Genomic DNA, 14537 nt, shown 5'->3' on the forward strand with positions numbered 1-14537 from the left:
GGCGTTGCACCACCAGATAGAATCGTTAGGGCCTTAGATGTCAACGCCCGAAGCATAAAATACAATGAAAATGCAACGGTTTTTCCATCGTATGACACGAATAATTGCGACCCGTGTGAAAGTGATAGCCATTTCTACGTTCCAGGCAACCTAGGCTTCACTGTAGGGCGTTGTTCCGCCAGAACGAATTGTTAGGGCCTTAGAAGTCAACGCCAGAAGCGTAAAATACAAAACAAGTGCAACAGTTTTTCCATCGTATAAAACGGATAATTGCAACCGATGTGAAAATTATGGTCATTTCTACGTTCCGGGCAACCTAGTCTTCACTCTAGGGCGTTGCTCCACCAGATGGAATAGTTAGGGCCTTAGAAATCAACGCCCGAAGCATAAAATACAATAAAGATACAACAGTTTTTCCATCGTATAACAGGAGTAATTGCAACCAGTGTGAAAGTGACGGCCATTTCTACGTTCCGACCATCCTAGATATAACTCTGAGGCGTTGCTCCACCAGATCGAATAGTTAGGGCCTAGGAAGTCATCACCAGGTGCATAAAATACAATAAGAATACAACAGTTTTTCCATCATATAACAGGAATAACTGAAACCAGTGTGAAGGTAATGGTCATTTCTACGTACCGGGCCACCTAGGCTCCACTCTAGGGCGTTGTTCCACCAGATCCAATAGTAAGGGACTGAGAAGTCAACGCCAGAAGCATAAAATGCAAAACAAGTACAACAGTTTTTCCTTCGTATAACACGAATAATTGCAACCGGTGTGAAGGTGATGCTCATTTCTACGTTCCTGGCAACGTAGGCTTGACTCTAGGGCGATGCTCCACCAGAGCGACTAGTTAGGTCCTTAGAAGTCAACGCACGAAGCATAAAATACAATAAAAATACAACTGTTTTTCCATCGTATAAAATGAATAATTGCAATCAGTGTGAAGGTAATGGTCATTTCTACGTTCCGGGCAACCTAGGCTTCGCTCTAGGGCGTTGCTCCACCAGATCGAATGGTCAGGGCCTAAGAAGTCAACGCCAGAAGCATAAAACACAATAAAGATACAACAGTTTTTCCATCGCATTACAGGAGTAATTACAACCAGTGTGAAAGTGATGGACATTTCTACGTTCCGGGCAACCTAGCCTTCACTCTTGGACGTTGCTCCAAGAGATCGAATAGCTAGGACCTTAGAAGTCAACTACAGAAGCATAGAATACAATATAAATACAACAGTCTTTCCATTGTATAAAATGAATAATTGCAAACAGTGTGAAAGTAATGGTCACTTCTACGTTCCGGGCAACATAGGCTTCACTCTTGGACGTTGCCCCACCAGATCGAAAAGATAGGGCCTAAGAAGTCAACGCCAGAAGCATAAAATAAAATAAAATTACAACAGTTTTTCCATCGTCTAACAGGAATAATTGCAACCAGTGTGAAAGTGATGGTCATTTCTACGTCCGGGGCAACCTATTCATCACTCTAGGGCGTTGGTCTACCAGATCCAATCGTTAGGGACTAAGAAGCCAACGCCAGGAGCATCAAATACAATATAAATACAACAGTTTTTCCATCGTATAAAATGAATAATGGCAAACATTGTGAGAGTAACGGTCATTTCTACGTTCCGGGCAACATAGGCTTCACTCTAGGGCGTTGCTCCACCAGGTCGAATAGTTAGGACCTTAGAAGGCAACGCCAGACGCATAAAATACAATAAAATTACAACAGTTTTTCCATCGTATAACAGGAATAATTGCAACCAGTGTGAAAGTAATGGTCATTTCTACGTTCCGGGCAACCTAGGCTTCACTCTAGGGCGTTGCTCCACCAGATCGAAAAGTTAGGGTCTAAGAAGTCAACGCCAGAAGCATAAAATAAAATGAAATTGCAACAGTTTTTCCATCGTAAAACAGGAATAATTGCAACCAGTGTGAAAGGAATGGTCATTTCTACGTTCCGGGCAACATAGGCTGCACTCTTGGACGTTGCTCCAAGAGATCGAATAGCTAGGACCTTAGAGGTCAACTACAGAAGCATAGAATACAATATAAATACAACAGCTATTCCATCGTATTAAAGGTATAATTGCAACCATTGTGAAAGTAATGGTCATTTCTACGTTCCGGGCAACATAGGCTTCACTCTTGGACGTTGCCCAACCATATCGAAAAGTTAGGGCCTAAGAAGTCAACGCCAGAAACATAAAATAAAATATAATAACAACAGTTTTTCCATCGTATAAAAGGTACAATTGCAACCAGTGTGAAAGTAATGGTCATTTCTACGTTCCGGGCAACCTAGGCTTCACTCTAGGTCGTTGCTCCACCAGATCGAAAAGTTAGGGCCTAAGAAGTCAACGCCAGAAGCATAAAATAGAATAAAGTTACAACAGTTTTTCCATCGTATAAAAGGTATAATTTCAACCAGTGTGAAAGTAATGGTCATTTCTACGTTCCGGGCAACCTAGGCTTCACTCTGGGGCGTCGGTCCACCAGATCCAAAAGTCAGGTCCTAAGAAGCCAACGCCAGAAGCATAAAATACGATATAAGTACAACAGCTTTTCCATCGTATAAAACGAATAATTGCAACCAGTCTGAAAGTAATGGCAATTTCTACGCTCCGGGCATCCTAGGTTTCACTCTACGGCGTTGGTCCACCAGCTCCAATAGCTAGGGACTTAGAATTCAACGCCAGAAGCATAAAATACAATAAAAATCCAACAGTTTGACCATGGTATAACAGGAATAATTGCAACATGTGTGAAAGTAGTGGTCATTTATACGTCCCGGGCAACCTAGGTTTCGCTCTAGGGCGTTGCTTCACCACGTCGAATGGTTAGGGCCTTAGAAGTCAACGCCAGAAGCATAAAATACAATATAAATACAACAGTTTTTCCATTGTATAAAATGAATAATTGCAACCAGTGTGAAAGTAATGGTCATTTCTACGTTCCGGGAAACATAGGCTTCACTCTTGGACGTTGCCCCACCAGATCGAAAAATTAGGGCCTAACAAGTCAACGCCAGAAGCATAAAATAAAATAAAACTACAACAGTTTTTCCATCGTAAAACAGGAATAATTGCAATGAGTGTTAATGTAATGGTCATTTCTACGTTCCGGGCAACATAGGCTTCACTCTTGGACGTTGCCCCACCAGATCTAAAAGTTAGGGCCTAAGAAGTCAACGCCAGAAGCATAAAATACAATAAAAATACAACAGCGTTTCCATCGTATAAAAGGTATAATTGCAACCAATGTGAAAGTAATGTTCACTTCTACGTTCCGGGCAACATAGGCTTCACTCTTGGACGTTGCCCCACCAGATGGAAAGGTTAGGGCCTAAGAAGTCAACGCCAGAAGCATAATATAAAATAAAATTACAACAGTTTTTCCATCGTATAACAGGAATAATTGCAACCGGTGTGAAAGAAATGGTCATTTCTACGTTCCGGGCAACATAGGCTGCACTCTTGGACGTTGCTCCAAGAGATCGAGTAGCTAGGACCTTAGAAGTCAACGCCAGAAGCAAAAAATACAATATAAATACAATAGTTTTTCCATTGTATAAAATGAATAATTGCAAACAGTGTGAAAGTAATGGTCATTTCTACGTTCCGGGCAACCTTGGCTTCACTCTTGGACGTTGCTCCATGAGATCGAATAGCTAGGACCTTAGAAGTCAAAGCCAGAAGCATAGAATACAATATAAATACAACAGTTTTTCCATCGTATAACAGGAGTAACTGCAACCAGTGAGAAAGTGATGGTCATTTCTACGTTCCGTGCAACCTATGCTTCACTCTGGGGCGTTGCTCCACCAGATCCAATAGTTAGCGCCATAGAAGTCAACGCCAGAAGCATAAAATAAAATACAAATTCAACAGTTTTTCCATCGTATAAAACGAATAATTGCAACCAGTGTGAAAGTAATGGTCATTTCTACGTTCCGGGCAACCTAGGATTCGCTCTATGGCGTTGCTCCACCACGTCGAATTGTTAGGGCCTTAGAAGTCAACGCCGGATGCATAAAATACAATATAAATACAACAGTTTTTCCATTGTATAGAATGAATAATTGCAAACAGTGTGAAAGTAATGGTCATTTCTACGTTCCGGGCAACCTAGGCTTCACTCTAGGGCGTTGCTCCACCAGGTCGAATAGTTAGGGCATTCGAAAACAACGCCAGGCGCATAAAATACAATAAAAATGCAACAGCTTTTCCATAGTATAAAAGGTATAATTGCAACCAATGTGAAAGTAATGGTCACTTATACGTTCCAGGCAACATAGGCTTCACTCTTGGACGTTGCCCAACCAGATCGAAAAGTTAGGGCCTAAGAAGTCAACGCCAGAAGCATAAAATAAAATAAAATTGCAACAGTTTTTCCATCGTATAACTGGAACAATTGCAACCAGTGTGAAAGTGATGGTCATTTCTACGTTCCAGGCAACCTAGGCATCACTCTAGGGCGCTGCTCCACCAGATCCAATAGCTAGGGCCTAGGAAGCCGACGCCAGGAGCATCAAATACAAAATAATTACAACAGTTTTTCCATCGTAAAACAGCAATATTTGCAACCAGTGTGAAAGTAATGGTCATTTCTACGTTCCGGGCAACATAGGCTTCTATCTTGGACGTTGCTCCATGATATCGAATAGCTAGGACCTTAGAAGTCAACGCCAGAAGCATAGAATACAATATAAATACAACAGTCTTTCCATTGTATAAAATGAATAATTGCAAACAATGTGAAGGTAATGGTCACTTCTACGTTCCAGGCAACATAGGCTTCACACTTGGACGTTGCCCCACCAGATCGAAAAGTTAGGGCCTAAGAAGCCAACGCCAGAAGCATAAAATACAACAAAAATGCAACAGTTTTTCCATCGTATAACAGGAAAGCTGCAACCAGTGTGAAAGTACTGGTCATTTCTATGTTCCGGGTAACCTAGGCTTCACTCTAGGGCGTTGCGCAACCACATCGAATAGCTACGGCCTTAGAAGTCAACGCCTGAAGCATAAAATATAATATAAATACAACAGTTTTTCCATCGTATAACAGGAATAATTGCAACCAGAGTGAAGGTGATGGTCATTTCTACGTTCCGGGCAACCTAGGCTTCGCTCTAGGGCGTTGCTCCACCAGATTGAATAGCTACGGACTTAGAAGTCAACGCCAGAAGCATAAAATACAATAAAAATACAACAGTTTTTCCATCGTATAAAAGGAATAATAGCAACCAGTGTGAAAGTGATGGTCATTTCTACGTTCCGGGCAACCTAGGCTTCACTCTAGGGCGTTGCTCCACCAGATCGAATACTTAGGGCCTTAGAAGTCAGCGCCCGAAGCGTAAAATACAGAATAAATACAACAGTTTTTCCGTCGTATAAAACGAGTAATTGCATCCAGTGTGAAAGTAATGGCCATATCTACGTTCCGGGCAACCTAGGCTTGGCTCTAGGGAGTTGCTCCACCAGATCGAATAGTTAGGGCCTTAGAAGTCAACGCCCGAAGCATAAAATACAATAAAGATACAACAGTTTTTCCATCGTATAACAGGAGTAGTTGCAACCAGTGTGAAAGTGATGGTCAGTTCTACGTTCCGGGCAACCTAGGCTTCACTCTAGGGCGTTGCTGCACCAGATGGAATAGTTAGGGCCTATGAAGTCAACGCCAGAAGCATAAAATACAATGTAAATACAACAGTTTTTCCATCGTATAAAACGAATAATTGCATCCAGTGTGAAAGTTATGGTCAGTTCTACGTTCCGGTCAACCTAGGCTTCACTCTAGGGCGTTGCTCCACCAGATAGAATCGTTAGGGCCTTAGATGTCAACGCCCGAAGCATAAAATACAATGAAAATGCAACGGTTTTTCCATCGTATGACACGAATAATTGCGACCCGTGTGAAAGTGATAGCCGTTTCTACGTTCCAGGCAACCTAGGCTTCACTGTAGGGCGTTGTTCCGCCAGAACGAATTGTTAGGGCCTTAGAAGTCAACGCCAGAAGCGTAAAATACAAAACAAGTGCAACAGTTTTTCCATCGTATAAAACGAATAATTGCAACCGATGTGAAAATTATGGTCATTTCTACGTTCCGGGCAACCTAGGCTTCACTCTAGGGCGTTGCTCCACCAGATGGAATAGTTAGGGCCTTAGAAATCAACGCCCGAAGCATAAAATACAATAAAGATACAACAGTTTTTCCATCGTATAACAGGAGTAATTGCAACCAGTGTGAAAGTGACGGCCATTTCTACGTTCCGACCATCCTAGATATAACTCTGAGGCGTTGCTCCACCAGATCGAATAGTTAGGGCCTAGGAAGTCACCACCAGGTGCATAAAATACAATAAGAATACAACAGTTTTTCCATCATATAACAGGAATAACTGAAACCAGTGTGAAGGTAATGGTCATTTCTACGTACCGGGCCACCTAGGCTCCACTCTAGGGCGTTGTTCCACCAGGTCCAATAGTAAGGGACTGAGAAGTCAACGCCAGAAGCATAAAATACAAAACAAGTACAACAGTTTTTCCTTCGTATAACACAAATAATTGCAACCGGTGTGAAGGTGATGCTCATTTCTACGTTCCTGGCAACCTAGGCTTGACTCTAGGGCGATGCTCCACCAGAGCGAATAGTTAGGTCCTTAGAAGTCAACGCCCGAAGCATAAAATACAATAAAAATACAACAGTTTTTCCATCGTATAAAATGAATAATTGCAATCAGTGTGAAGGTAATGGTCATTTCTACGTTCCGGGCAACCTAGGCTTCGCTCTAGGGCGTTGCTCCACCAGATCGAATGGTCACGGCCTAAGAAGTCAAGGCCAGAAGCATAAAACACAATAAAGATACAACAGTTTTTCCATCGCATTACAGGACTAATTACAACCACTGTGAAAGTGATGGTCATTTCTACGTTTCGGGCAACCTAGGCTTCACTCTAGGGCGTCGTTCCGCCAGAACGAATTGTTAGGGCCTTAGAAGTCAACGACAGAAGCGTAAAATACAAAACAAATGCAACAGTTTTTCCATCGTATAAAACGAATAATTGCAACCGATGTGAAACTTATGGTCATTTCTACGTTCCGGGCGACCTAGGCTTCACTCTTTGGCGTTGCTCCACCAGATGGAATAGTTAGGGCCTTAGAAATCAACGCCCGAATAATAAAATGCAATGAAAATGCAACGGTTTTTCCATCGTATAACACGAATAATTGCAACCAGTGTGAAAGTGATAGTCACTTCTATGTTCCGGGCAACCTAGGCTTCACTCTAGGGTGTTGCTCCACCAGATCGAATAGCTAGGGTCTAAGAAGTCATCGCCAGAAGCATAAAACACAATATAAATACATCAGATGTTGCATCGTATAAAGCGAATAATTGCAACCTGTGTGAAAGTGACGGCCATTTCTACGTTCCGGCCATCCTAGATATAACTCTGATGCGTTGCTCCACCAGATCGAATAGTTAGGGCCTAGGAAGACAACACCAGGTGCATAACATACAATAAGAATACAACAGTTTTAGCATCGTATAATATGAATAATTGCAAACAGTGAGAAAGTAATGGTCATTTCTACGTTCCGTGCAGCCTAGGCTTCACTCTAGGGCGTTTGTCCACCAGATCGAATAGTTAGGGCCTAAGAAGTCAACGCCAGAAGCATAAAATACAATGTAAATACAACGGTTTTTCCATCGTATGACACGAATAATTGCGACCCGTGTGAAAGTGATAGCCATTTCTACGTTCCAGGCAACCTAGGCTTCACTGTAGGGCGTTGTTCCGCCAGAACGAATTGTTAGGGCCTTAGAAGTCAACGCCAGAAGCGTAAAATACAAAACAAGTGCAACAGTTTTTCCATCGTATAAAACGAATAATTGCAACCGATGTGAAAATTATGGTCATTTCTACGTTCCGGGCAACCTAGGCTTCACTCTAGGGCGTTGCTCCACCAGATGGAATAGTTAGGGCCTTAGAAATCAACGCCCGAAGCATAAAATACAATAAAGATACAACAGTTTTTCCATCGTATAACAGGAGTAATTGCAACCAGTGTGAAAGTGACGGCCATTTCTACGTTCCGACCATCCTAGATATAACTCTGAGGCGTTGCTCCACCAGATCGAATAGTTAGGGCCTAGGAAGTCATCACCAGGTGCATAAAATACAATAAGAATACAACAGTTTTTCCATCATATAACAGGAATAACTGAAACCAGTGTGAAGGTAATGGTCATTTCTACGTACCGGGCCACCTAGGCTCCACTCTAGGGCGTTGTTCCACCAGATCCAATAGTAAGGGACTGAGAAGTCAACGCCAGAAGCATAAAATGCAAAACAAGTACAACAGTTTTTCCTTCGTATAACACGAATAATTGCAACCGGTGTGAAGGTGATGCTCATTTCTACGTTCCTGGCAACGTAGGCTTGACTCTAGGGCGATGCTCCACCAGAGCGACTAGTTAGGTCCTTAGAAGTCAACGCACGAAGCATAAAATACAATAAAAATACAACTGTTTTTCCATCGTATAAAATGAATAATTGCAATCAGTGTGAAGGTAATGGTCATTTCTACGTTCCGGGCAACCTAGGCTTCGCTCTAGGGCGTTGCTCCACCAGATCGAATGGTCAGGGCCTAAGAAGTCAACGCCAGAAGCATAAAACACAATAAAGATACAACAGTTTTTCCATCGCATTACAGGAGTAATTACAACCAGTGTGAAAGTGATGGACATTTCTACGTTCCGGGCAACCTAGCCTTCACTCTAGGGCGTTCCTCCACCAGACCGAATAGTTAGGGCCTAAGAAGTCAACGCCCGAAGCATAAAATACAATAAAAGTACAACAGTTTTTCCATCGTATAAAATGAATAATTTCAATCAGTGTGAAGGTAATGGTCATTTCTACGTTCCGGGCAACCTAGGCTTCGCTCTAGGGCGTTGCTCCACCGGATCGAATGGTCACGGCCTAAGAAGTCAACGCCAGAAGCATAAAACACAATAAAGATACAACAGTTTTTCCATCGCATTACAGGACTAATTACAACCACTGTGAAAGTGATGGTCATTTCTACGTTTCGGGCAACATAGGCTTCACTCTAGGGCGCTGCTCCACCAGATCCAATAGCTAGGGCCTAAGAAGCCGACGCCAGGAGCATCAAATACAAAATAAATACAACAGTTTTTCCATCGTAAAACAGGAATAATTGCAACCAGAGTGAAAGTAATGGTCATTTCTACGTTCCGGGCAACATAGGCTTCACTCTTGGACGTTGCTCCATGAGATCGAATAGCTAGGACCCCAGAAGTCAACGCCAGATGCATAGAATACAATATAAGTACAACAGTCTTTCCATTGTATAAAATGAATAATTGCAAACAGTGTGAAGGTAATGGTCATTTCTACGTTCCGGGTATCCTAGACTTCACTCTAGGGCGTTACTCCACCAGGTCGAATAGTTAGGGCCTAAGAAGTCAATGCTAGAAGCATAAAATAAAATAAAATTACAACAGTTTTTCCATCTTATAACAGGAGTAACTGCAACCAGTGAGAAAGTGATGGTCATTTCTACGTTCCGTGCAACCTAGGCTTCACTCTGTGGCGTTGGTCCACCAGATCCAATAGTTAGGGCCATAGAAGTCAACGCCAGAAGCATAAAATAAAATATAAATTCAACAGATTTTCCATCGTATAAAACGGATAATTGCAACCAGTGTGAAAGTAATGGTCATTTCTACGTTCCGGGTAACCTAGGTTTCGCTCTAGGGCGTTGCTCCACCACGTCGAATTGTTAGGGCCTTAGAAGACAACGCCAGATGCATAAAATACAATATAAATACAACAGTTTTTCCATTGTATAAAATGAATAATTGCAAACAGTGTGAAAGTAATTGTCATTTCTACGTTCCGGGCATCCTATGCTTCACTCTAGGGCGTTGCTCCACCAGGTCGAATAGTTAGGGCCTTCGAAAACAACGCCAGGCGCATAAAATACAATAAAATGCAACAGCTTTTCCACCGTATAAAAGGTATAATTGCAACCACTGTGAAAGTAATGGTCACTTATACGTTCCAGGCAACATAGGCTTCACTCTTGGACGTTGCCCCACCAGATCGAAAAGTTAGGGCCTAAGAAGTCAACGCCAGAAGCATAAAATAAAATAAAATTACAACAGTTTTTCCATCGTATAACTGGAATAATTTCAACCAGTGTGAAAGTGATGGTCATTTCAACGCTCTGGGCTACCTGGGCATCACTCTAGGGCGTTGCTCCACCAGATCGAATAGCTAGGGACTTAGAATTCAACGCCAGAAGCATAAAATACAATAAAAATCCAACAGTTTGTCCATTGTATAACAGTAATAATTGCAACCAATGTGAAAGTAATGGTCACTTCTACGTTCGGGGCAACATAGGCTTCACTCTTGGACGTTGCCCCACCAGATCGAAAAGTTAGGGCCTAAGAAGTCAACGCCAGAAGCATAAAATAAAATAAAATTACAACAGTTTTTCATCGTATAACAGGAATAATTGCAACCAGTGTGAAAGTGATGGTCTTTTCTACGTTCGGGGCAACCTATTCATCACTCTAGGGCGTTGGTCTACCAGATCCAATAGTTAGGGCCTAAGAAGCCAACGCCAGGAGCATCAAATACAAATTAAATACAACAGTTTTTCCATCGTAAAACAGGAATAATTGCAACCAGTGTGAAAGAAATGGTCATTTCAACGTTCCGGGCAACATAGGCTTCACTCTTGGACGTTGCTCCAAGAGATCGAATAGCTAGGACCTTAGAAGTCAACTACAGAAGCATAGAATACAATATAAATACAACAGTCTTTCCATTGTATAAAATGAATAATTGCAAACAGTGTGAAAGTAATGGTCACTTCTACGTTCCGGGCAACATAGGCTTCACTCTTGGACGTTGCCCCACCAGATCGAAAAGATAGGGCCTAAGAAGTCAACGCCAGAAGCATAAAATAAAATAAAATTACAACAGTTTTTCCATCGTCTAACAGGAATAATTGCAACCAGTGTGAAAGTGATGGTCATTTCTACGTCCGGGGCAACCTATTCATCACTCTAGGGCGTTGGTCTACCAGATCCAATCGTTAGGGCCTAAGAAGCCAACGCCAGGAGCATCAAATGCAATATAAATACAACAGTTTTTCCATCGTATAAAATGAATAATGGCAAACATTGTGAGAGTAACGGTCATTTCTACGTTCCGGGCAACATAGGCTTCACTCTAGGGCGTTGCTCCACCAGGTCGAATAGTTAGGACCTTAGAAGGCAACGCCAGACGCATAAAATACAATAAAATTACAACAGTTTTTCCATCGTATAACAGGAGTAATTGCAACCAGTGTGAAAGTGACGGCCATTTCTACGTTCCGACCATCCTAGATATAACTCTGAGGCGTTGCTCCACAAGATCGAATAGTTAGGGCCTAGGAAGTCACCACCAGGTGCATAAAATACAATAAGAATACAACAGTTTTTCCATCATATAACAGGAATAACTGAAACCAGTGTGAAGGTAATGGTCATTTCTACGTACCGGGCCACCTAGGCTCCACTCTAGGGCGTTGTTCCACCAGGTCCAATAGTAAGGGACTGAGAAGTCAACGCCAGAAGCATAAAATACAAAACAAGTACAACAGTTTTTCCTTCGTATAACACAAATAATTGCAACCGGTGTGAAGGTGATGCTCATTTCTACGTTCCTGGCAACCTAGGCTTGACTCTAGGGCGATGCTCCACCAGAGCGAATAGTTAGGTCCTTAGAAGTCAACGCCCGAAGCATAAAATACAATAAAAATACAACAGTTTTTCCATCGTATAAAATGAATAATTGCAATCAGTGTGAAGGTAATGGTCATTTCTACGTTCCGGGCAACCTAGGCTTCGCTCTAGGGCGTTGCTCCACCAGATCGAATGGTCACGGCCTAAGAAGTCAACGCCAGAAGCATAAAACACAATAAAGATACAACAGTTTTTCCATCGCATTACAGGACTAATTACAACCACTGTGAAAGTGATGGTCATTTCTACGTTTCGGGCAACCTAGGCTTCACTCTAGGGCGTCGTTCCGCCAGAACGAATTGTTAGGGCCTTAGAAGTCAACGACAGAAGCGTAAAATACAAAACAAATGCAACAGTTTTTCCATCGTATAAAACGAATAATTGCAACCGATGTGAAACTTATGGTCATTTCTACGTTCCGGGCGACCTAGGCTTCACTCTTTGGCGTTGCTCCACCAGATGGAATAGTTAGGGCCTTAGAAATCAACGCCCGAATAATAAAATGCAATGAAAATGCAACGGTTTTTCCATCGTATAACACGAATAATTGCAACCAGTGTGAAAGTGATAGTCACTTCTATGTTCCGGGCAACCTAGGCTTCACTCTAGGGTGTTGCTCCACCAGATCGAATAGCTAGGGTATAAGAAGTCATCGCCAGAAGCATAAAACACAATATAAATACATCAGATGTTGCATCGTATAAAGCGAATAATTGCAACCTGTGTGAAAGTGACGGCCATTTCTACGTTCCGGCCATCCTAGATATAACTCTGATGCGTTGCTCCACCAGATCGAATAGTTAGGGCCTAGGAAGACAACACCAAGTGCATAACATACAATAAGAATACAACAGTTTTAGCATTGTATAATATGAATAATTGCATACAGTGAGAAAGTAATGGTCATTTCTACGTTCCGTGCAGCCTAGGCTTCACTCTAGGGCGTTTGTCCACCAGATCGAATAGTTAGGGCCTAAGAAGTCAACGCCAGAAGCATAAAATACAATGTAAATACAACAGTTTTTCCATCGTATAAAACGAATAATTGCATCCAGTGTGAAAGTTATGGTCAGTTCTACGTTCCGGTCAACCTAGGCTTCACTCTAGGGCGTTGCACCACCAGATAGAATCGTTAGGGCCTTAGATGTCAACGCCCGAAGCATAAAATACAATGAAAATGCAACGGTTTTTCCATCGTATGACACGAATAATTGCGACCCGTGTGAAAGTGATAGCCATTTCTACGTTCCAGGCAACCTAGGCTTCACTGTAGGGCGTTGTTCCGCCAGAACGAATTGTTAGGGCCTTAGAAGTCAACGCCAGAAGCGTAAAATACAAAACAAGTGCAACAGTTTTTCCATCGTATAAAACGGATAATTGCAACCGATGTGAAAATTATGGTCATTTCTACGTTCCGGGCAACCTAGGCTTCACTCTAGGGCGTTGCTCCACCAGATGGAATAGTTAGGGCCTTAGAAATCAACGCCCGAAGCATAAAATACAATAAAGATACAACAGTTTTTCCATCGTATAACAGGAGTAATTGCAACCAGTGTGAAAGTGACGGCCATTTCTACGTTCCGACCATCCTAGATATAACTCTGAGGCGTTGCTCCACCAGATCGAATAGTTAGGGCCTAGGAAGTCATCACCAGGTGCATAAAATACAATAAGAATACAACAGTTTTTCCATCATATAACAGGAATAACTGAAACCAGTGTGAAGGTAATGGTCATTTCTACGTACCGGGCCACCTAGGCTCCACTCTAGGGCGTTGTTCCACCAGATCCAATAGTAAGGGACTGAGAAGTCAACGCCAGAAGCATAAAATGCAAAACAAGTACAACAGTTTTTCCTTCGTATAACACGAATAATTGCAACCGGTGTGAAGGTGATGCTCATTTCTACGTTCCTGGCAACGTAGGCTTGACTCTAGGGCGATGCTCCACCAGAGCGACTAGTTAGGTCCTTAGAAGTCAACGCACGAAGCATAAAATACAATAAAAATACAACTGTTTTTCCATCGTATAAAATGAATAATTGCAATCAGTGTGAAGGTAATGGTCATTTCTACGTTCCGGGCAACCTAGGCTTCGCTCTAGGGCGTTGCTCCACCAGATCGAATGGTCAGGGCCTAAGAAGTCAACGCCAGAAGCATAAAACACAATAAAGATACAACAGTTTTTCCATCGCATTACAGGAGTAATTACAACCAGTGTGAAAGTGATGGACATTTCTACGTTCCGGGCAACCTAGCCTTCACTCTTGGACGTTGCTCCAAGAGATCGAATAGCTAGGACCTTAGAAGTCAACTACAGAAGCATAGAATACAATATAAATACAACAGTCTTTCCATTGTATAAAATGAATAATTGCAAACAGTGTGAAAGTAATGGTCACTTCTACGTTCCGGGCAACATAGGCTTCACTCTTGGACGTTGCCCCACCAGATCGAAAAGATAGGGCCTAAGAAGTCAACGCCAGAAGCATAAAATAAAATAAAATTACAACAGTTTTTCCATCGTCTAACAGGAATAATTGCAACCAGTGTGAAAGTGATGGTCATTTCTACGTCCGGGGCAACCTATTCATCACTCTAGGGCGTTGGTCTACCAGATCCAATCGTTAGGGACTAAGAAGCCAACGCCAGGAGCATCAAATACAATATAAATACAACAGTTTTTCCATCGTATAAAAT

This window comes from Calliopsis andreniformis, unplaced genomic scaffold (assembly GCF_051401765.1).
Source record: "Calliopsis andreniformis isolate RMS-2024a unplaced genomic scaffold, iyCalAndr_principal scaffold0001, whole genome shotgun sequence".
Lineage (NCBI taxonomy): Eukaryota > Metazoa > Arthropoda > Insecta > Hymenoptera > Andrenidae > Calliopsis > Calliopsis andreniformis.